The following is a 22682-nucleotide window of genomic DNA, read 5'->3' as shown; positions in this document are numbered from 1 at the left end:
CAGGGTTCTTCCGTGTATACAACATTCTTTCATGATTCTTCAACCAAGTGTTAGCTGTGGTTAAGTTACGCTTTGCACAAAATTCTACCTGGCGGCTTCCTCTTTCATTTATTAGACCCACACCATATTCACCAACTATGTTTCCTTCTCTCCCTTTTCCTACTCTCGAATCCCAGTCACCCATGACTGTTAAATTTTCGTCTCCCTTCACTATCTGAATAATTTCTTTTATCTCATCATACATTTCATCAATTTCTTCGTCATCTGCAGAGCTAGTTGGCATATAAACTTGTACTACTGTAGTAGGCGTGGGCTTCGTGTCTATCTTGGCCACAATAATGCGTTCACAGTGCTGTTTGTAGTAGCTTACACGCACTCCTATTTTTTATTCATTATTAAACCTACTCCTGCATTACCCCTATTTGATTTTGTATTTATAACCCTGTATTCACCCGACCAAAAGTCTTGTTCCTCCTGCCACCGAACTTCACTAAATCCCACTATATCTAAATTTAACCTATCCATTTCCCTTTTTAAATTTTCTAACGTACCTGCCCGATTAAGGGATCTGACATTCCGCGCTCCGTTCCGTAGAACGCCAGTTTTCTTTCTCCTGATAACGACGTCCTCTTGAGTAGTCCCCTCCCGGAGGTCCGAATGGGGGACTATTTTACTTGCGGAATATTTTACCCAAGAGGACGCCATCATCATTTAATCATACAGTAAAGCTACATGCCCTCGGGAAAAATTACGGCTGTAGTTTCCCCTTGCTTTCAGCCGTTCGCAGTACCAGAACAGCAAGGCCATTTTGGTTAGTGTTACAAGGCCAGATCAGTCAATCATCCAGACTGTTGCCCCTGCAACTACTGAAAAGGCTGCTGCCCCTCTTCAGGATCCACACGTTTTTCTGGCCTCTCAACAGAGACCCCTCCATTGTGGTTGCACCTACAGTACGGCTGTCTGTATCGATGAGGCACGCAAGCCTCCCCACCAACGGCAAGGTCCATGGTTCATGGGGGGGGGGGGGGGGGGGGAGAAGAAAGCGAGTTAGCATTGGCAAAAAGGGAATTCCTGCCAAAGAGAAGTCTACTAGTATCAATTATAGGCCTTACTTTCAGGAAGATATTTCTTAGAATGTACGTTTTGGAGAACAGCAGTGTATGATAGTGAAACATAGAAGATGGGAAAGCCGGAACAGAAGAGAATCTAAGAATTTGAGGTGTGGTGCTACAGACGGTTTAAACGGTGTGAGAATTTTCTGTGCAGTATAGGGTAGTAAAGGTGTATGTGTAAAACACTGACAAGATGGAGTTACATAATGATAGGACACGTGTTAAGACATGGTACTAGAGGGAGCAGTAGAGGGTGAAAGCTGTAGAGAAAGATGGAGATTGGAATACATCCAGGAAATAAATGAGGATGTAATTTGCAAGTGGCTGGCCGTACCAAACAAGTGACAAGACTGGTGACTGAAAAAAAAAAAACGAAAAAGTACAAGTAAAATCGACAGGCACATCAAGAGGAGCAGCCTTTCCACACTCGTATGTAGTACAGACTGCTCGTATCACAACCGATGCACGGTCCTCCAACTGTCGGGCCCGAAAGTATACGGCAGCATCAAGCTCTTCACTCCCGAACCGAGCAACGTGGCGCATTGGCTAGCACACTGGACTCGAATTCGGGAGGACGACGTTTCAATCCCGCGTCCGGCCATCCTGATTTAGTTTTTCCGTGATTTCCCTAAATCGCTCCAGGCAAAGGCTGGGATGGTTCCTCTGAAAGGGGACGGCCGACTTCTTTCCCCGTCCTTCCCTAATCCGCTGAGACCAATGACCTCGCTGTCTGGTCTCCTCCCCCCAACAACCCAACTCTTCACTCCTGGCTGGGCTGCATTCCTTGGGTTGGCGAAGGCCAGCACCGTGCACTGCTCCAGCGGGAGCAGTTCACAGCGGGCGTCTATCTGACCTGGCGGTCCGTCCACGAGGCTTCCTCATGCCTTTTACTCCTTCACGCTTTCCTATTTTGTCTCTCCAGGACGCAGTCCCCGCCATCGTAGCTGCTAGTAGTCTTTCGTTCGCTGGCCAAATCTTATCCTCCTCTGCTCGCTCTCGGCTACTTGCCGCTGACTGGTAGTGGCGCTCCGAGCACTTGCCCCACTCTACGTGCAACATCCCGCGGGTTCCGCTACCAGACCAACGTAAAACACGCGCAAACAGTTGCGAAAAGGACGACTGTCACCGGACCAATTAAATATCTATGTCTCGAACAACTGAAGAGCTAGTAAACTCTCACTGTGACTGAAGAGCTCGAGAATACACTGTCCAATCACTTTAATGTGACCACCTATCAAAAGCCTGAGTAATCACAACCTGCAGCGCTGTGAGATGTGCAAAAAGAGAGTCGAGAGTCAGCTGGAAGCTACCGACGGGAAAGTGGAGCCTTGCCAACTCCTTTGCTGTGGTCAGTTGCGCTCGGTTCCTCAATTGAGGACAGTGGGAACAGCGCGAGCCAGGTGGTCCCATAGATTCTCTATTGGGTTTGATTTCGATAGTTGGGTGGTGATGGGATTACAGTAAACTTGTTCTGGTGCTCTTTGAAACACCCAAGTGCACTACGAGCTCTGTGACACGATGCATTGGCCAACAAGTAGATGTCATCCTGCTGAGGAAAGATAAACTGGTTGTACGGGTGGACACGATCCACAAGAACAGATGCATACTTGTGTTGATCAAGCGTGCCTTACAGAATGACGAGATGACCCACGGAATGCCCTCTGGCCTGGACCCTTTCGACTACTTTCGCAAGGTGTTTACTTTCACGCCACGCGTTTCGTATCGTACATGCCAACGGCTCTCTGTCTGTGGAGCATAAAATATGACTCATCTGAGAAGGCCACCTGCCGCGACTCAGTGGATCTCCGATTGCGGTATCGGCGCACTAGTTCCAGCCTTCGTCGCCAACGGAAGTCAGTCAGCGCCCGTGGATGAACCAGGCACCTGCTGCGGAGGCCTAAACGCAGCCCGTTTGGTGAACGGTCGTTGTGGAGGTCTGATGGTAGTATCTTGTTTCATCACGGCGATAAGTTTGTCAACAGTTCATGTCTATTCGTTTGCATGCATTTCCCCTGCTGTCGTTCACCCCGATCCGTTATGGCCAACAATAAATCCCGGTTGCCTCGGGGTAAGTTAGGTAGAGCGACATTTTGCCGTGCACGACGTACTTGAACCACGGTAGTACGCTAGCAGTTAACTTACTTAGCCGTCTCGGAAATGCTTACACTGTTGGCCCGAAATCCAGTAACCATGGCCCTTTAGAGGTCAGGTAAATCGCTCAGTTTCCGCGATACGTCAACGACTGCACTATATTCCACGACCTCCGGCACGCTTTACAGACCCTGCAATGTTAGTGTTGCTACCTGCCGTCTGTCAGTTCTTATTTCACATTCACCTCGAATACTGGCGGTGGTCACACTAATGTAACTCGACCGTGTATGATGTAACGCATCTCAAATAGACCACTGTGGCAGACGTACTAATTGCGTATTATGACTACTGCATTTGCAATTCGGTTCTACAGAGAGTACTCTACTGCATTGACCCCTTACTTAGCTTGCATTTATCGCGAATCTCTTGTCCAATGTAAAGTCCCGAGCAACTGGAAAAAAGCGCAGGTTCAAATGGTTCAAATGGCTCTGAGCACTATGGGACTAAACTGCTGAGGTCATTAGTCCCCTAGAACTTAAGACTAGTTAAACCTAACTAACCTAAGGACATCACAAACATCCATGCCCGAGGCAGGATTCGAACCTGCGACCGTAGCGGTCTTGCGGTTCCAGACTGCAGCGCCTTTATCCGCACGGCCACTTCGGCCGGCAAAAGCGCAGGTGACGCCTGTATATAAGAAGGGTAGAAGGACGTATCCTTAAAATTACAGACCAATATCCTTAACATCGGTTTGTTGCAGGATTCTCGAACATATTCTCAGTTAGAATATAATGAATTTCCTTGAGACAGAGAAGTTGCTGTCCATGCATCAGTACGGCTTTAGAAGGCTTCATTCCTGCGAAACGCAACTCGCCCCTTTTTCACGTGATATCTAGCGAACCATGGATGAAAGGTATCAGACGGATGCCATATTCCTTAACTTCCGGCAAGCGTTCGACTCGGTGCCCCAATGCAGATTCCTAACTAAGGTACAAGCAAATGGGATTGGTTCCCAAATATGTGAGTAGCTCGACGACTTCTTTATTAATAGAACCCAGTACGTTGTTCTCGATGGTGAGTGTTCATCGGAGGTGAGGGTATCGTGTAGAGTTCCCCATGGAAGTGTGGTAGGTTTGCTGTTGGTTTCTATCTACGTAAATGATCTTTTGGATAGGGTGGATAGTAATGTGCGGCTGTTTGCTGATGATGCTGTGGTGTACGGGTAGGTGTCGTCGTTGAGTGACTGTAGGAGGATACAAGATGACTTGGAAAGGATTTGTGATTGGTGTAAGGAATGGCAGCTAACTTTAAATAAAGATAAATGTAAATTGAAGCAGATGAATACGACAAAGGATCCCTTAATGTTTGAATACTCCATTAGTAGTGTAGCGCTTGACACAGTCACGTCAATTAAATATTTGGGCGTAACATTGTAGAGCGATATGAAGTGGGACAAGCATGTAATGGCAGTTGTGGGGAAGGCGGATAGTCGTCTTCTGTTCATTGGTAGAATTTTGGGAAGACGTGGTTCATCTGTAAAGGAGACCGCTTATAAAACACTAATACGACCTATTCTTGAGTACTGCTCGAGCGTTTGGGATCCCTATCAGGTCGGATTGAGGGATGACATAGAAGCAATTCAGAGGTGGGCTGCTACATTTGTTACTGGAATGTTTGATCATCACGCGAGTGTTACGGAAATGCTTCAGGAACTCGGGTAGGAGTCTCTGAAGGAAAGGAGGCGTTCCTTTCGTGAATCGCTACTGAGGAAATTTAGAGAACCAGAATTTGAGGCTTACTGCAGTACAATTTTACTGCCACCAACTTATATTTCGCGGAAACACCACAAAGATGAGATAAGAGCGATTAGGGCTCGTACAGAGGCATATAGGCAGTCATTTTTCCCTTGTTCTGTTTGGGAGTGGAACAGGTAGAGAAGATGCTAATTTTGGTACGAGGTACCCTCCGCCACGCACCGTATGGTGGATTCCGGAGTATGTATGTAGATGTGGATGTAGATGTAGAAAACAGCGTATGAACGGTGCTACTCACTTTAATATGTTTTACTTGGAGAATATGCTTGGATCACTAATACACTCATGCTCATAAATTAAGGATAATTGCAGAATGTGGTGCCACACAATGTGGCACTACACAAAACTGGCGGTAATACCATAGGCATGTAGGGAACAAACACGATACAGATCTGTAAGTCCACGGTATTGGTGATAAGGTGAGAAAACCGTCCAGAAACACATGTGCTACAAAACGTCACTGTTTCCTCCGCATGCACCCCAACATCAATATGCGATAACATCACCATGCACCCGTACACATGCCGCACAACGAGTTGGTATACTCTGGATCAGGTGGTCGAGCAGCTGCTGGGGTATAACCTCCCAATCTAGCACCAGTGCGTGTCGAAGCTCCTGAAGTGTCGTAGGGGTTTGAAGACGTGCAGCAATACGTCTACCGAGTGCATCCCAGACATTCTCGATGGGGTTTAGGACTGGAGAACAGGCAGGCCACTCCATTCGCCGGATATCTTCCGGTTTAAGGTACTCCCCCACAGTGGCATCCAGGAGGAGGAAGGTGGGACTCACTGCACTCCTGAATGGGAACGCATACTGGTGCAAAATGACCTCCCGATACACCTGACCTATTACAGTTACTCAGTCAAAGACATGCAGGGGTGTACGTGCACCAATCATAATCACACCCCACACCATCAAACCACGACCTCCTTACAGGTCCCTTTCAAGGACATTAAGGGGTTCGTATCTGTTTCCTGGTTCACGCCAGACGAAAACCTGACTAGAATCACTGCTCAGACTATACCTGGACTCGTCCGTGAACATAACCTGGGACCACTGTTCCAATGACCATGTACTATGTTCTTGACACCGGGACCAGGGGTCAGTGGGATGTACCTTGAAGGTCTCTGGGAGAATAAATCATGTCTGTTCAATCGTGTTTTGACTGTATGTCTGGAAACAAATGTTCCAATGGCTGCGGTAAGGTCCCGAGCAAGGCTACCTACAGTACTACGTGGGCGCCTGCGAGAACTGATGGTGATATATCGGTCTTCTTGTGGTGTCGTACACTGTGGACGTCCCTTACTATAGCGCATGGACACATTTCCTATCTGCTGGAATCGTTGCGATAATCATGAGGTCACACTTTGTGGCACACGAAGGGTCTGTGTTACGAACTGCTGTGCAAGACCAGCCTCCAGTCGCCCTAGTATTCTACCCTTCATAACGTCACCCATACACGTTCTTTTAGCGATTTTCGACACACAGTCCCCGTTAGGACGTCTGAAAACGTCTGCACACTTACTCGCAGCACCGTACTCTGACATGCACCAACACACATCTGCGTATGTGGACTGCTGCGAGCACCACTGTGCGACGACCGCAAGTCAAATGCACCCCATGGTCATACCCTGAGTTGATTTAAACCCCAAGCCGCCCACCAGAGCTTTGTTTCACAAATTACCAACATTATCCTTAATTCATGAGCATGAGTGTAGATATTTGCCATTCTCTTTATGATCATCATCACTCTCCCCCACCTGCACCTAATTAAATAAAGAATTATAGGTTTCATCTCTAACCTGGAGCTGCAGCAGTCCGGAGACAACCACCAAGGGGAAAAACAGACAGGCACGATCTACGCACACGATCTTGAAATATTCTGATCCACGTGCCTGCATTGTGTATCTTTAGCTGTGTGTGAAGCTGTAAATTGTGGACGCCTCATTACAATACCAACATGAGACTTTAATGTTCAGACCACTTACGTCCCACTTTAGTTTTCCTACCAAAGCAGTTACCTAACTGGCTTCTGGTATTCCTCATTGGATACGATCTAATCTGGAATCGCAGATACGGAGCTAACAACGTACTCTAGCCAGTTCTGCCCATAAAAATTTCCTATTACTGCCGAAATACAGTCAGTGCCGTTTTGCCAGGTTACTGAAGCTACAAAAGGACGTGTTCCGATGAAATATAAAGGGATCCTCCAGCGATACATCTAAAGATCGAACTACAATGTAAAATTCACGGTTGTTGTATGAAAGTATTGAGCGTATAATAAGTTCAAAAATGTTCAAACGTGTGTGAATTCCTAAGGGACCAAACTGCTGAGGTCATCGGTCCCTACACTTACACACTACTTAAAGTAAATTAAACTAATTTATGGTAAGAACAACACAAATACACATATCCAAGGGAGGACTCGAACCTCCGGCGGGAGAGTCCGCGCAATTTGTGACATGGCGCCTCTAACCGCGCGGCTATAAATAGGTAACCGCAGGGCTTTATTAAATATAGATTTAAATGATGTACGTGAAAGGTGTACAGACTTTTAATGAAGAGTCAACAGAGAAGAACTTATTATATGGTAGAGGCATCCTGTGCAACGAAACACTGAAGAAAGGTAAAACCACAGAAAAGTAATTACCGATGGAAAAAGTATATAGGGACAAAAAAATTTACGCAAGCTTTTCTCGAGGACGAGGAGATATTGCGTCTATGGAAGACTGAGCTAAATATAAACTTATCGAAAAAATAGTACTGTAGTATACAATGCAACCAATCACAAGTTGTTTAACGATTTTATTGCACCTTTACTAGTTTGCTCAGGCGGAAGCGTTGATTTCTTGGCAATTTTACATCTGTGTCGTCATGAAAACTCTCCTTTACATTTCATAAGAATAAATTTTGATTCTCGTTTTCGAATCATGCTGATTTATGCGCTAGTTTAACTCAGTGATGGATCGAAAGAAAGAATCAAATCTTTCTGTTATTATATGTGAAGGAGAGACTCTCGTGAAGACAAATGTTAAACTTGCCAAGAAGTCAACGCTGCTCTCTGACGACCACCCCAGACGAGAAAGTAGTAAAGGAAGAATAAAACTATTTCCAGGAAACTTTTGACTGCTTGCAGTACTTCCTTCGCTGTTATTTTCGAAACAGTTGCGGTGTTTTCTAACCGTAATAGATGAAAAAAAAGTAGTGAAAAAATTTAACACTGACATGGCTTGAAACAACCAATAAGCATTACTCCAAAACTGGAAAAAAATACGAAATTTAACCTTCCATTTTGGTCACTACTTTGGACACACAACGTATATTTAATACCATTATTGGTATAGCACTGTTCATTTGCAAGCTGTACTATATTACTATGCCGAAGACTTGCATTTGGTGCTTAATTTGGTTTCGTGATGGTTACAAGCGACAACAAAATACGGTTTGTTCTCTACTTGTCATTTGTTATTCACCGTTTTGCAGACGACGTCGTGTCATTTCGGACATAGTATACCTAGATGATTTAAGACATAAGTCAAGTTAAGGAACAACATGGTGAGACTCGTAAGCATTTTTCTGAGAGACAGAATAATGTTTTACGCAGCAATGAATAACGCATTTAAATAAGTCTGTTTTTGGATAGCACAGGTGCATGATAAGTCCCCAAAGCGTTGTGGGCTTCCACACTGAAGATAAATATTCTGTCTTATGGGGGAGGCCAAGCTAAAGACAGAACAGTAGTTACAGGGCTATTCACGACAGTAGTACAAACTGCCAATTGAGATTTACTGTTGTCGTAATATGAACTACAATACTAATTAGTGCTTGTTAGTTTGTCGTGTTACACAGCTTTAGATATTTCAGTACAAAAGTAGAGATATAATTTATTATTTACGCTCACCACAGCAAATATTATAGCGATTTGTTCAATGAAATCCTCTCTCTAACTTACTATGACCTGTGCTTCATTCATTCTGGCAAACTTCCATTACCTTTATGTTCCTAGGAGTATTAATCCCAGTTTAATGTAATCAGGTAGGTATCTGCATACATTAAACGTAACGAACCTCTTCTTGTGATTATATAACATTCCGACCTCTGCGGTATTACATCAAAATGACGTAAGAGTTAAAGTAATATCTCATAACAGTGATCAGAAGCACAAAATTTTGGCACGTAGTACTCGCTCCGCATTTGACTCAGGCCATCTAATGCTATTACTATTACATGAGAGTGCTAGCACTCAGATATTATATCAGCAAAAATACCTCATTGTGAAAGAAAAACAAGGGCAGTAAGTGAAATTGTGAGTTCAAAAAATAAGATATACTCAAGCTCTGTAACCCACAACATACAGAACAGCAAATTCACATGCCTTATAATTATTACCTTAAACTACGTTTTCCTACCCTCGGCCGCTCTTGTGATAGACTCCAAGAAAGATTTCCTAACTGTCATTTATGCTGTTCCCTCTAGCCACTCCATTCCACATTTGTACTAAAGTTACTTTCCAGTTAACACTCGTGTTCATGTGACTGTGTCGCGTGTAAGATTTACCCGTTTTGCTTTCCTTGTGATCGATTATCATATTTTTAACCTCATTTCTGTGACATTTTGAGTGAGTTTCATATCATCGCGTCTGCCGATCACACTGAGGCACAACTGAATTTCTAGAAGCCCACCGTTTTCAGAGTATACTCTCATGGCGACAATCTCATGCTCTGTAAATCACCAAATGTAAACTGAGAAACGTGCCTTCTTCCGTCAGCTGTAGTTTCCATTGTAGGCCTGTTAACAAAGACTAAAACAAGGTCGATATCCACAGATATAAGAGCAGCATGAACACGCTCTATAAATTTTTCCACACGTGGTCGGCTGAGTAGAGTACATGTGCTCCTGAGAGTGTTCCCAGAGGAAGATATACAGATGATTTAGGTCGGGTGAACGCGAAGGCCATAAAACCGGACCTCACTGTCCAACATATTTTCCTGGAAATGTTCTGTCTACTTTCTCGTACATGTTAATTTCAAAGTGGGCAAGTGTGCAATTATGGTGGAACGATAAACTCTGCCGAACATGAAGAGGAACATCTTCCAGTGCGTCAGGCAAATACACTCCTGGAAATGGAAAAAAGAACACATTGACACCGGTGTGTCAGACCCACCATACTTGCTCCGGACACTGCGAGAGGGCTGTACAAGCAATGGTCACACGCACGGCACAGCGGACACACCAGGAACCGCGGTGTTGGCCGTCGAATGGCGCTAGCTGCGCAGCATTTGTGCACCGCCGCCGTCAGTGTCAGCCAGTTTGCCGTGGCATACGGAGCTCCATCGCAGTCTTTAACACTGGTAGCATGCCGCGACAGCGTGGACGTGAACCGTATGTGCAGTTGACGGACTTTGAGCGACGGCGTATAGTGGGCATGCGGGAGGCCGGGTGGACGTACCGCCGAATTGCTCAACACGTGGGGCGTGAGGTCTCCACAGTACATCGATGTTGTCGCCAGTGGTCGGCGGAAGGTGCACGTGCCCGTCGACCAGGGACCGGACCGCAGCGACGCACGGATGCACGCCAAGACCGTAGGATCCTACGCAGTGCCGTAGGGGACCGCACCGCCACTTCCCAAAATATTAGGGACACTGTTGCTCCTGGGGTATCGGCGAGGACCATTCGCAACCGTCTCCATGAAGCTGGGCTACGGTCCCGCACACCGTTAGGCCGTCTTCCGCTCACGCCCCAACATCGTGCAGCCCGCCTCCAGTGGTGTCGCGACAGGCGTGAATGGAGGGACGAATGGAGACATGTCGTCTTCAGCGATGAGAGTCGCTTCTGCCTTGGTGCCAATGATGGTCGTATGCGTGTTTGGCGCCGTGCAGGTGAGCGCCACAATCAGGACTGCATACGACCGAGGCACACAGGGCCAACACCCGGCATCATGGTGTGGGGAGCGATCTCCTACACTGGCCGTACACCACTGGTGATCGTCGAGGGGACACTGAATAGTGTACGGTACATCCAAACCGTCATCGAACCCATCGTTCTACCATTCCTAGACCGGCAAGGGAACTTGCTGTTCCAACAGGACAATGCATATCCGCATGTATCCCGTGCCAACCAACGTGCTCTAGAAGGTGTAAGTCAACTACCCTGGCCAGCAAGATCTCCGGATCTGTCCCCCATTGAGCATGTTTGGGACTGGATGAAGCGTCGTCTCACGCGGTCTGCACGTCCAGCACGAACGCTGGTCCAACTGAGGCGCCAGGTGGAAATGGCATGGCAAGCCGTTCCACAGGACTACATCCAGCATCTCCACGATCGTCTCCATGGGAGAATAGCAGCCTGCATTGCTGCGAAAGGTGGATATACACTGTACTAGTGCCGACATTGTGCATGCTCTGTTGCCTGTGTCTATGTGCCTGTGGTTCTGTCAGTGTGATCATGTGATGTATCTGACCCCAGGAATGTGTCAATAAAGTTTCCCCTTCCTGGGACAATGAATTCACGGTGTCCTTATTTCAATTTCCAGGAGTGTAGTTTGTGAGGAATCCATCATACCTTTGCGCAGTCAACCGGCGAGGAAACAAGTAGGGACTCTAACTGTTGTCTCGTATTCCGTTCTGTCGAATAGTCCTTCCTAGCTCCTGTCCAATATTCCCTGCCCAGAGGTTGATACAAAAGCGTTCTTAATATTGAAGGTCAAGGGTGACGTACTGTTTAACGTCACACAAATGGTGGGCATCGTGGATATTGAAAACACCCTCACGAGTGAACGCTGCTACATCCGACCTTTATGGTGTTCATGAAGTCGTCGTTGGCTTCCTGTTAATGTTGAAATCATTCACAGAATAGTATCCGCAGACAGCGGTCAACAGGACACAGGTGTTGTGTTAAAGAACAGTGATGGGAACGCAGCTCATTCTCGTGCAGCACGTCAGAGACCGCGCCTTGCGAGACACGCTACGTCTACTTCGCTGGTATGTAACCTTCAAAATAGCTTCCTCAGCAGCACGGCGATTCCGTGGACCACCTCTGTCATGCGATGGTGCAAGGAGAGAACTTTTCTACCGAAAGCGAAGCTGCTGAAGATGTAACGCGTTTTTATCTGGATGCCGACGCCTAGGATATATGGCGGTGTATTGACAAGCGACATCAGTCCGGTAAAGAGATGCACGAAGGACCAGAAGCATATCCACATACTCATCGTTCGTGTAGACCAGACGCCTGTCACGTTGTTTTACAATAATACAAGAAGAAAACACGATATGCGTACGAATGTTCGTAGCGTGTGTCATGGTTGCATTACTCCGTTAGCGACTAGTCAATGTTTGGTGAACAGCGCTTACCGTATTAAACACGTCATTATACACAGCGGGCTGTCCTACCTGACGCCCATCACCTCTCCTACAGCTTTTGTTCTGTGAGACCACGCAAACACTGCTAACTGTGAAATGTTAGTTTTCGAATTACACTGTTTCCCCAGCGGTAATGGACGTGATGTTTCCACATTTTCAACGGTAATAATAATAATAATAACAGTAACACATTAAGATAATAAACAGTATGCGCTTATGAGACTCAGTGTTCAAATGCGTAATTAGTGATTGCATGGTGATAATATATACAAGTGCTAGCTGAGTTTGGAAATTATTTGCAAAGCATGTTGCTAGCGCTACTGCTGACGTGTGTCCCAACGAAATGTAATGGAGCTCAGCGTTGCAAGAATAATAGACGGTACTAATCGATGGGACCATTGAGGGTAACTACAAAGAAAACAAGTTTGGAATCTAGTAGAGGCAGTGGTGCCAAAAAATTTGCGTCCACGACGTGCCAAAGGCTTCATAGAAAGGAGACCGGTGAAACCGACTGTACTTCCATTTCATACGTAAGAGCAAAAGTTTGTAGAAAACCCACTGCAATCTCAGTATGACGATTAAGACGCCAGATACCGTACTACGCAGACAGCATTTTCTGTGGACATCTGTCAAATTATATTTACTTCAAGAAAAGTGGGGCCAGACTCAGATAACCCCAATGGTAAAATTACACCTAAGAACTAAACATAATCAGAAATATTGACACATGTACTAGTTACAAAATAAACACTGTTGGCAAACTAACCCTCAAAATATGATTATAACACCCACTGAACACACACAACAGTACGACACCACTACATACCTGCAACAGACACACTACAGAGAACGCACAAAGTACGCAAGGTTAAGAAACAACAGTCAACAGGAAACATAGCACACCCAGAAATTTGACAACAATATATCACACAGAACAGGAAACATCAGGAGGATAGAAGATATACATGTAGCGTATAAGACAGTCAGCAAACTGCAGAAAACATTAAAGGTACCCAACATCACCACAGACAAATTCAACAAAGCAGTTACTGCCAGTTAACCTGCGAAGACTGTGATTTAGTATACATCCGACAGACATGTTGAAATTTCAGGATACGATACTCATAACATCTAAAAACACTGAAAAGTAGCAGCACACATTCCAGATTTAAGACCATCTCATTAAAAACAACTACTACTCCAGCTGCATAGGAAAATATCTCGAAATCGTAAAATACAGTAAACATCTGAAGTTATCAACGTCCAAAAAGAACTATTTTACAAAAAATTATTGAGCAGTCCAACTAACTATTGGACAACACAAAATTAAACAAACACACAGACACACAATTATGTAGATTAGCAAATGGAACAGATTCAAAGTTCGCTGACGTGCAGTGGAACTACAGCATATAGCTCACTATGCGAAAGCTTCACAAAAGGTTTTGTGGATATCCAGAAATCACTCCAGCTACACAAAAACAACGAAAACACGTTTGGCACACAAAAACAGACCTGTCACTGCAATAGTGAGGCCAGTGGTGCATATGAAACGAATTTAACATAAACATATATTTCACGGATTAGCAGACGATCTCCTAACATACCTCATATTTACAGATGACATGGTGTACTAACTTAGACCTGTGCCTGATTTCAGTTGGCAGCCACCGGATACACACAATGTAAAATAAAAGGAAAAGAGCGTATATAATTTAAATTACAACACTCACGGAAAAAACTTATAACATCAAGAAACAAGCAACGTAGAGTAGTAAAATTTCTGACATACTTATCTCTAGATACCATATTTGAGCGATTAACGTTGCAAAATCACAAGTTAATGTAAACGCGGGGTAAATCGTTACAAATGAGAAATGCTAGTGCATTAATAACACGTATAACTGCCAAACTCCTTCTGGGCGTAGCGATTTTTTTCCGCCAGTGTATTTCGTAACTTAGACACAATGTGCATGCATTTATTTCAGAAAAGTAAAAGAAGAAACCCATTTGAGATGGCACAACTTTGCTGAGATGTGTTTGGAGGTTAAAGAAAAGCAATAATGTGTGTACTTGCAGGAAAGGTTTACCGATCCTTAATTCAATATTGAAAGTTATTCTTTAGATACATAGATCTGGTTATTTACTTTTGCAGGACTTTTATATTTATTACATTTCAAAATGCTCCATGCCATGTGTAAACCAATTATTTGTTAGCTAGCATCGCATTATGAACTAGGGTGCAATAGAAGATTCTGCTTCTTTAACATCACAGTTATCACTAATGGAAAGGGCATGAAATGGTTCGAATACTGTTTCCATTATTTTAAACGTAGTGTGCCTATATAACGAATATGTTGAGTTTCGGCTTTATTCAGTTAATGCAAATATGTACTGTGACAAATATAAACTTGTGATCTTAAGCGTCTAAGTTATAACAATTTTACAATTTACGATAGTTGCGAAAATTAAAGCGGAAATTAGATTTACAGCGATATTCCGGTATATACTCCATAACCCGACTTGCATTTCTATTTAGGGGGACCTTAGGGGACTAGCAACGCTTACTTTTCCAGGTGCAAGTGTGAATAGCGTACGACCGCAATAGTTGTTGCCCTGCCTCCTGGAGCTCGAATCTCTAATTTTACGTTCATAGTACGAGATATATATGTAGGAGGAGGCAACAGTGGGTTGACCTACGAACGAATTATAGCGGTAAACCGCAACTTCATGCACAACGCCTCTCGTTTAGCTTCATGTATGTACGTATCTAAAGCATAACTTTCAACAAGTAGGATGAACTTCTCCGTAGCCTTTTTCGCTCTTTCTAAAGGAACGCGTGATGTGTTTTTTCCTTCTGTTCCACTGGAAACTAAAACTCCACCCGAACAATCCATGAGGGCCTCCGCGAAATCTTCATCCCACTGGCGCCACTGGATGCGAATGTGGATGGGTATGTGGTGAACACACCGCTCTCCTAGCCGTATTTCAGTTTACGAGACCGGAGCTGCTACTTCTCAAACAAGTAGCTCCTCAGTTTGCCTTAGAAGAGCTGAGTGCTCCCTGGTAGCCATAGCGCTCCCCAGCCTCCGTAGTCACCAAGTGCTAGCACAGTACGACAGTGCTTAACTTCGGTGATCTGACGGGCACCAGTGTTACCGCTACAGCAAGGCCGTTAATTCCACTAGCAGTCGCTCTTTAACGATCTTGTTTGATTCCAGTGATCCCCAGAAAATCGTTTAGTCAAGGAAAGATGGTTCTCCCACACCTTCCTCCCCCACCCATTTACGCGTAAAACGATTCTTTTGTTTATGCTTTTTGTGTAGTCGTTGGCACTGTGTACCATGGGAAGGCTGGAGAGGATGTTCTTTGGTGGCCAGTGTTCTCTTTCTACAACACAAACCTGTGTCAACTGGGTTCTTCATTCAAAAGAACAACAAGCAACTTTTCTTTGAACAATTTTTTGTGGTATAAATTCTCCTGTAACAGTCCACATAAGCCTCAATGCTTGTGAAGTACAAGCTCCGCTATGTACACTACTTTGGTCGCTAAGCACTGACTGATTCTGAGCTAGAGATTGTAACTCTGATTGACTGTGACTGCGACTCTGACTGCTACTGACTGTCTGTGGCTGACTGACCCTCCTGTCCACAGCGGAGATCCGGATACTCGCGGCTGAGAGGACGTTGACGCTGCATTTCTTGAGCGTCTGTCTTTGGTCTCTCTTCTGATAGGCGCTTAATATCGATCTTCTCACAACCTCTTTGCGAACCGGCGTGCTGGCGACAGCTTACACTACCACATTCATCGTCCCCAAAATGCCACACCATTGTCGTGTGATAAAGCTGCGAACGACAATGGGGATGGAGGCAGGACACTGGACGTACAGATAAGCCAGGAACCATAACTGTGGAGGACGGCGTCCTCCCGACTGACCCTGCGATCTGGCCTGAGAGGCAAGAGGAACTTTCTCCAGAAAACTGCTGCCACACCACGGTCCAGGCCTGAGGGCATGTCCTGGGGCGATTACGGCAATGGTGACAGGTGGACCTGGTCCACCGGGTTGGCGACTGGGGTTGGCGGGGGCGAGGGAGCATTCTCCACACGTTGTTGAAAATTTTTCCGGATTATATGGCCGTGGTCCATGGAATTCTTCTATTCCTAACGTTTCGACCAACGTAGTATTGGACGAAACGTTAGGAATAGAAGAATTCCATGGACCACGGCCAATAACCCGGAAAAATTATCAACAACAGTACCATCCGGTCGTGAAAGCCTTCGTTGTATGATTCTCCATACGATCCTCCTGGAGTGCCCTGGTAGAACCAGCGGCTGGCAGCCATGGCCGCGCGGTCCTGTGAGGCCTTAAATTTAGGAGAAGGAAAGCATTAAAATCACGGGGCAAATAACACGCTATAGTAAGTTCTGGTGGCGGCATGGAAAACCATCTGGACCTGCAATGAAGTACATAAAAGAGCCATGCGCTCCTGGATCACGCCTCTTTCCCAACAACCGTGGTTGCTATAAACCCTGAAAAGAACCAGTCTTTGCTGCTCAATGCGATTCTTGCGAACCGTTAGCGGCGCCGGGTGCTGTGATGGGTGTGACAAGTGGAACAGCATCCGATGGCGGGGGCCATGCAGAAGTTCTGCGAATGATGGTCCGTCTCGTGAGCGGGAGCGATAGGAGGCGAGAAAGGGTTGCAGCATGTGTGGGTAGTGCGAAGCTTATCCATCTGTTTTCTGAGAGTGCGTACAAAGAGTAGACCTATGGTTATCTGTCACCTTATTTATGTCGTTTCATTGCAAGCTAGCTTTCTTTGTTACTGTCTTTGTGGAATAAAAGAAGAGGGTAGCGTCTTTGATTCATAATAAAAACGTTTTTGGTCCCGGGTTCGAACCTCGCTGCTGCTTAAATTTCGATTAATAATTAACATTGGCGGCCAAGGACTTCCGGCATAAGAAGTCATCCTCATTCATCAAAAGGCCTTGTCAAAGAGGGCGGAGTAGTAGACAGAGGTTCAGGGCACTCTCTGTCCCAGGGGTGGGAAACTGGCCCTAAACGCGGAAGAATCAGCAATGATCAATGGCATGAGGATGCAGTAGGCAACGGAAACTACTGCATTAAAGACACGTAGCGTGTATCCACACGACATGTGGACCGTAATAGAAAAAGTGTCATGATGATCTATCCATTGGCAAATGATTCTAGAATAGTCCCTCATTCTGATATCCGGGAGATGACCGCGAAGATGGAGGTGACCATGAGGAAAAGATTGAGTTATCAGCGGAAGGATAACGTTCTACGAGTCAGGGCGTGAAAAGTCGGTAGCTTGAAGGGGGTAGGGAAACTATAAAATCTGAAAATGTAAATGTAAAGGCTCAGTCTAGATATAGTAGGGGTCAGTGAAGTGAAGTGGACAGAAGACGATTTCAGGTCAGACGAATTTAGGGTAATGTCAACAGCAGCAGAAAATAGTATATCAGGAGTAGAATTCGTTATGAATAGGAAGGGGAGGGGGCAGAGAGTGTGTTTCTGTGAACAGGTGAGTGACAGGTTGCTCTTATCAGGATCGACAGCAAGCCACCACCGATAACGATAGTTCAGGTGTACATGCCGACGTCGCAAGCTGAAGATGAACAGATAGAGAAAGTGTATGACGATATTGAAAGGGCAATACAATATGTAATGGGAAATGAAAATCTAATAGTCATGGGTGACTGGAATGCAGTTGTAGGGGAAGAAGTAGAAGAAAAGGTAACAGGAGAATATGGGCTAGGGACAAGGAATGAGAGAGGAGAGAGGCTAATTGAGTTCTGTAACCAGTTTGAGCTAGTAATAGCAAATACCCTGTTCACGAATCACAAGAGGATTAGGTATACTTGCTGAATCTTGGCGCACTACTGAGTTCTGCATACTGTTCAGCGAACGTGGGCAAGACGTGGGAATGTAATTCAACAAAATCTTGGGATGAAGGTCTGCTTCCTTGGCCTGTGCTACTTTTCTGTAGTGCAATGGAAAAGATTCCAGCAATTCGGAGTCCTGCTAATCGATTTGTACACAAGATGCGGCAGATGCATAAAAATCAGAGTCTGTGCCAATCGGAAAGTGAGATGGGGCGTCTGCATTGGGTTGGGTTGTTGTGGGAGAGGAGAGCAGACAGCGAGGTCATCGGTCTCATCGGATTAGGAAAGGACTGGGAAGGAATTTGTCCCTTTCAAAGGAAACATCCTAGCATTTCCCTGGAGAGAATTAGTGAAATCACGGAAAACCTCAATCAGGATGACCGGACGCGGGATTGAACCGACGTCCTCCCGAATGAGAGTCCAGTGTGCTAATGTCTGCATTGCCATGCTTTGCTGTAGGTCTCTACACAGTTTCATACTGACACTGCTAAAGTAACAAATTTTTGAGCTGTGCTTGTATTAAAAGGCATTGACAGGTGAAACACCGGCTACGAAATCATAGAATCTATCATGAAGTAGAACTTCCGATCATACAAATAGTGATAGAATTTAGTCACCCCATACAAAATAGCAAGAGCCTCTTTTTCAATTTGAACATGATTAATAACTTTGAGGCCACAGCAATAGGTCTTTCTTGTGCACCAATTCCGTGCGAAAGCACAGCGCCAATTCCGTAGGAGGAACCGTCTACTTGTAAAACTACTGGCTTAGCAGGAACTAAATGCACTAAATATCTGTCACTAAGCAAAGCAATTTTGAGTTTCTGAGAGCCATGTTGATCGTTTTTAGTCCACACAAAAGGTACATTTTCGCAACGCAAGCGATGCAATGGAGCCGCAATCTCAGGGCATTCGATATGAAGCGAATGTTGTATGTAGTTTTGCCTAATACTAACCGTAGTTCACACGCATTACGAGGAACAGGCAGGTCACGGATTGCAAACAACTGAGATTGGAGGGGGTGCACACACTGACTGTTTCTCACATGACCTAAGCACTGTAGTTCAGTTTGAAATAAGTCACAGTTTTTGAGACGACACTTGAGTCCTACTTCTGACAACACTCGGAAAAGAGTAAGCAAATTGGAAGCTGTTCCTTTGGTGGACGACCTGAGACGACAGTATTGTCAAGGTATTTCTATCAGAACGGCACTTTGTAGTGAGCTGTTCCAGGCAACGTTGAAGAAGGCGGGTGCGCAAGCACTGCCGAAGGGCTAACGCAGGTACTTGAAGAGTCCTATGTGTGTATTTACAACGAACACTTTCTGTGATTCCCCATTCAATGGAATTTGCCACTACGCGGCTGGAAGATCTATCTCAGAAAAGTAACGTGCTCCACCAAGCCTGTCCCTGAGTTCCTCCGAGCAAAGTAATGGATAATGTGTGTTGGTTGGCTGTAGACTTGAAGTCAACACAAATGCGAATGCGACCAGATAGCTTAGGCAACGAAACAAGAAAACTTTCCCATTGACTAGCTTGAATTGGAGCAATTGCACCATTATCTTGCAGTTCTTCCAATTCAGTGGCTACTTTGTGTCTTACAGAAATTGGAATTGGGCGGGCTGAAAAACTTTCTCTGTGCATTGTCTTTCAACGTTACATGTTCTGCAAAGTTATCACCTGTTCCCATTACTTCTGAAAACAGTTCGAGGAATTCTTTAAGCAATCTAGCGACACTGGCTTTTGGGGCAAAAGCTGATATGGGAAGTACGTTTTCGTGAACACTAAGTAAAAACAAATCAACGCAACTAAACCAAATATGTTCTCACTGTCTCTTGATTTCAACACTATCACTGTCCTGGTTTGCGACTTGTAAGTGGCAGGAAAACTACACTGCCTCAGCACTAGAATCACCTGTCCGTTGTAAGCAGTGAGGTGCTCGCAAAATTTCGAAAGGAGTAATGAGTTTAACTGTTCGTACGTGACAGGATTAAGCAAAGTTACTGAGGCACCTTTGTCTAACTGAAGGTTCACAAGACGGCCAGCAGTTTGTAATGAGGCAAATAGTTTGTTAGAACGTCGTTTCACGGCACTAGAGTAAGAAGGAGGCACAACCTTAATCTTACTTTTGTTAGAACTTGTTGTAGGTTTGGATAACATAGCATTCACTGCATGTGCACGAGCCTGTTCTTTACTGGATGTTTGCAAAATTGGCGTTTTTGTGGCGTTGCGAACAAACTGCTTGGACATAGGTTTTTTCCACACATGTAACACGTTGCATTACGTAATGGGCAGTCTTATCTTTCATGGCGAGCAAACGTCTAGAGCAAGCTTTCACGAAGTTCACAGGCTTCTTTACATGTTTGCGTGGCTGCCGGCGCGGCTGTGTACGCGCTCGTTTTTGCGGCTGGTTGGGGGACGGTCGCGAGCAAGGGACGACTCGACCCCACGAATTAAGGCCTGGTAAAACTTACCGGCCGCTATGCCACCCATATCCTATTGCTCTATAATTTTCAATACTTGGGAAAGCGATGGGCAACGGCCTTACCGAAGTGATTACACCGGTTCCCGTAAGATCACCGAAGTTAAACGCTGTCGGGCGGGGTCGGCACTTGGATGGGTGACCATCGAGGCCGCCATGCTCTGTCGCCATTTTTCGGGGTGCTATCAGCCTCGTGATGCCAATTGAGGAGCTACTCGACCGAATAGCAGCGGATTCGGTCAAGAATACCATCATAACGACCGGGAGAGCGGTGTGCTCACCCCACGCCCCTTCTGTCCGCATCCTCCACAGAGGATGACGTGGCGGTCGGATGGTCCCGGTCGGCCACTTGTGGCCTGACGACGGAGTGCTTTTTTTTTTGGGGGGGGGGGAAGTGATGGATCAGAGTACTTTAAGGTGTATTCTCGTATTCTAATATCTTGGACATTGAATTATATTCCATCTCCAATCAATAAATCACTGTAAAAGTTGCCACAACTACATTTAATTTACACTTCCTAGTCATGCCCACTAATTCTGTGCACCACTGACGGTATGTATATTGCAGCTTTTTCTGTAATCGAAAGAACTTGTATCTAGCTGCATTTACTTGAACTTGCTGGTCATAGTACTGAGTAAATGCAGCGATTGCATCGTCACAGCTGAGTTCGTGTGGAGAAGCAGTTGGGAACACCTCTGGACTAGGCTGAACACTGGGGACCCCACAATGGAAAGAAAGCATTGAAGCTTTACAATACCTTGAACTGGATGAACTTCACAATCTGCTTCGAACATTGACAGGTATTCGAGCCATTCTTCTCCTGTATCGTTAGATTCCCAGAACGTTGGTATGCTGGTCGGTGGCATTTGTTGGACTGATTTTTTGGTCTGTTGTGTGGCCGACGCAGCTTGTACATCCAGAAGCTGTACCATTGGCAATAAGGAAGCAATTTGTTGGTTCTGAAACTGAAAAACTTGTGTCAGATTGATCACATTTGCCGTCGGTGGTGCGGGGTCAGGTGGTGATGGGGTCGGGATACACATAGTTTACACAAGTACGCCATAGCATAAAGCAAAGAAAGCATCTGAAAAGAGAAATTTGATTAGTTCTGCAGTTCCCCTCCTGGAATACATGCAGGAACACTACAATAAATTAGCAAAATTATCACCCTGCAAGCTAAAACACAAGAGAAGCAAACAAAATCTTCTGCTGCACCGAATTATCCACATCGCCACTTTTGTGTTATCGTTGACACTGTAAAGTTTCTTAACTTTGGAAGCAGGGAGAGGATGTTGTTTGGTGGCCGGTAACCTCTTCTTACAACACAATAGCACTCATGGATGAGCAGGGTTCTTTATTCATGGGAATAAGCAGCTACTTATCTTTAAGCAAGTTGTTGTGTTACACGTTGTTCCTTAATAGTCCATGTTAGCCTCACTGCTGGTGAAGTGCAAGTTCCGCTATATACACTACTCTGGTGGCTAGGTAGGCCTACTAACTGACTGAGCACAGTCAGTCAGTCACAGTCTCTATTGACTTGGAAACCACATGGAGCCCACCATTCATAAGTCTCTATTGACTCTGGCTGCAACTGACTGTCAGTGATTGACTGGCCTCCAGTCCATGCTGGCGATCCAAATACTGGAGGCAGAGAGGGTGTTGGTAGTGCGTTTCTTGAGAACCTGTCTTTGGCCTCCCTCCTGATAGGCACACTTGCTTTAGCGCCTGCTATCGATCTTCTCGCAACCTCTTTGCCGACCCGTGCGCTGGCGACAGCTTACGCCAGTACAATGTTGATGGTGAACAGCCAGTCCATAAAGAAATACTGTCAAGAGACGTGGACCATTACGGTACATAGTACATGCAATGTGACAATGCATCTCTCTTTCCATCTATCGACAGGTCTCATCAAGAAAAAGGAAC

The sequence above is a fragment of the Schistocerca americana genome, chromosome 5 (assembly GCF_021461395.2).
Source record: "Schistocerca americana isolate TAMUIC-IGC-003095 chromosome 5, iqSchAmer2.1, whole genome shotgun sequence".
NCBI lineage: Eukaryota > Metazoa > Arthropoda > Insecta > Orthoptera > Acrididae > Schistocerca > Schistocerca americana.
This window is presented reverse-complemented; position numbering follows the sequence as displayed.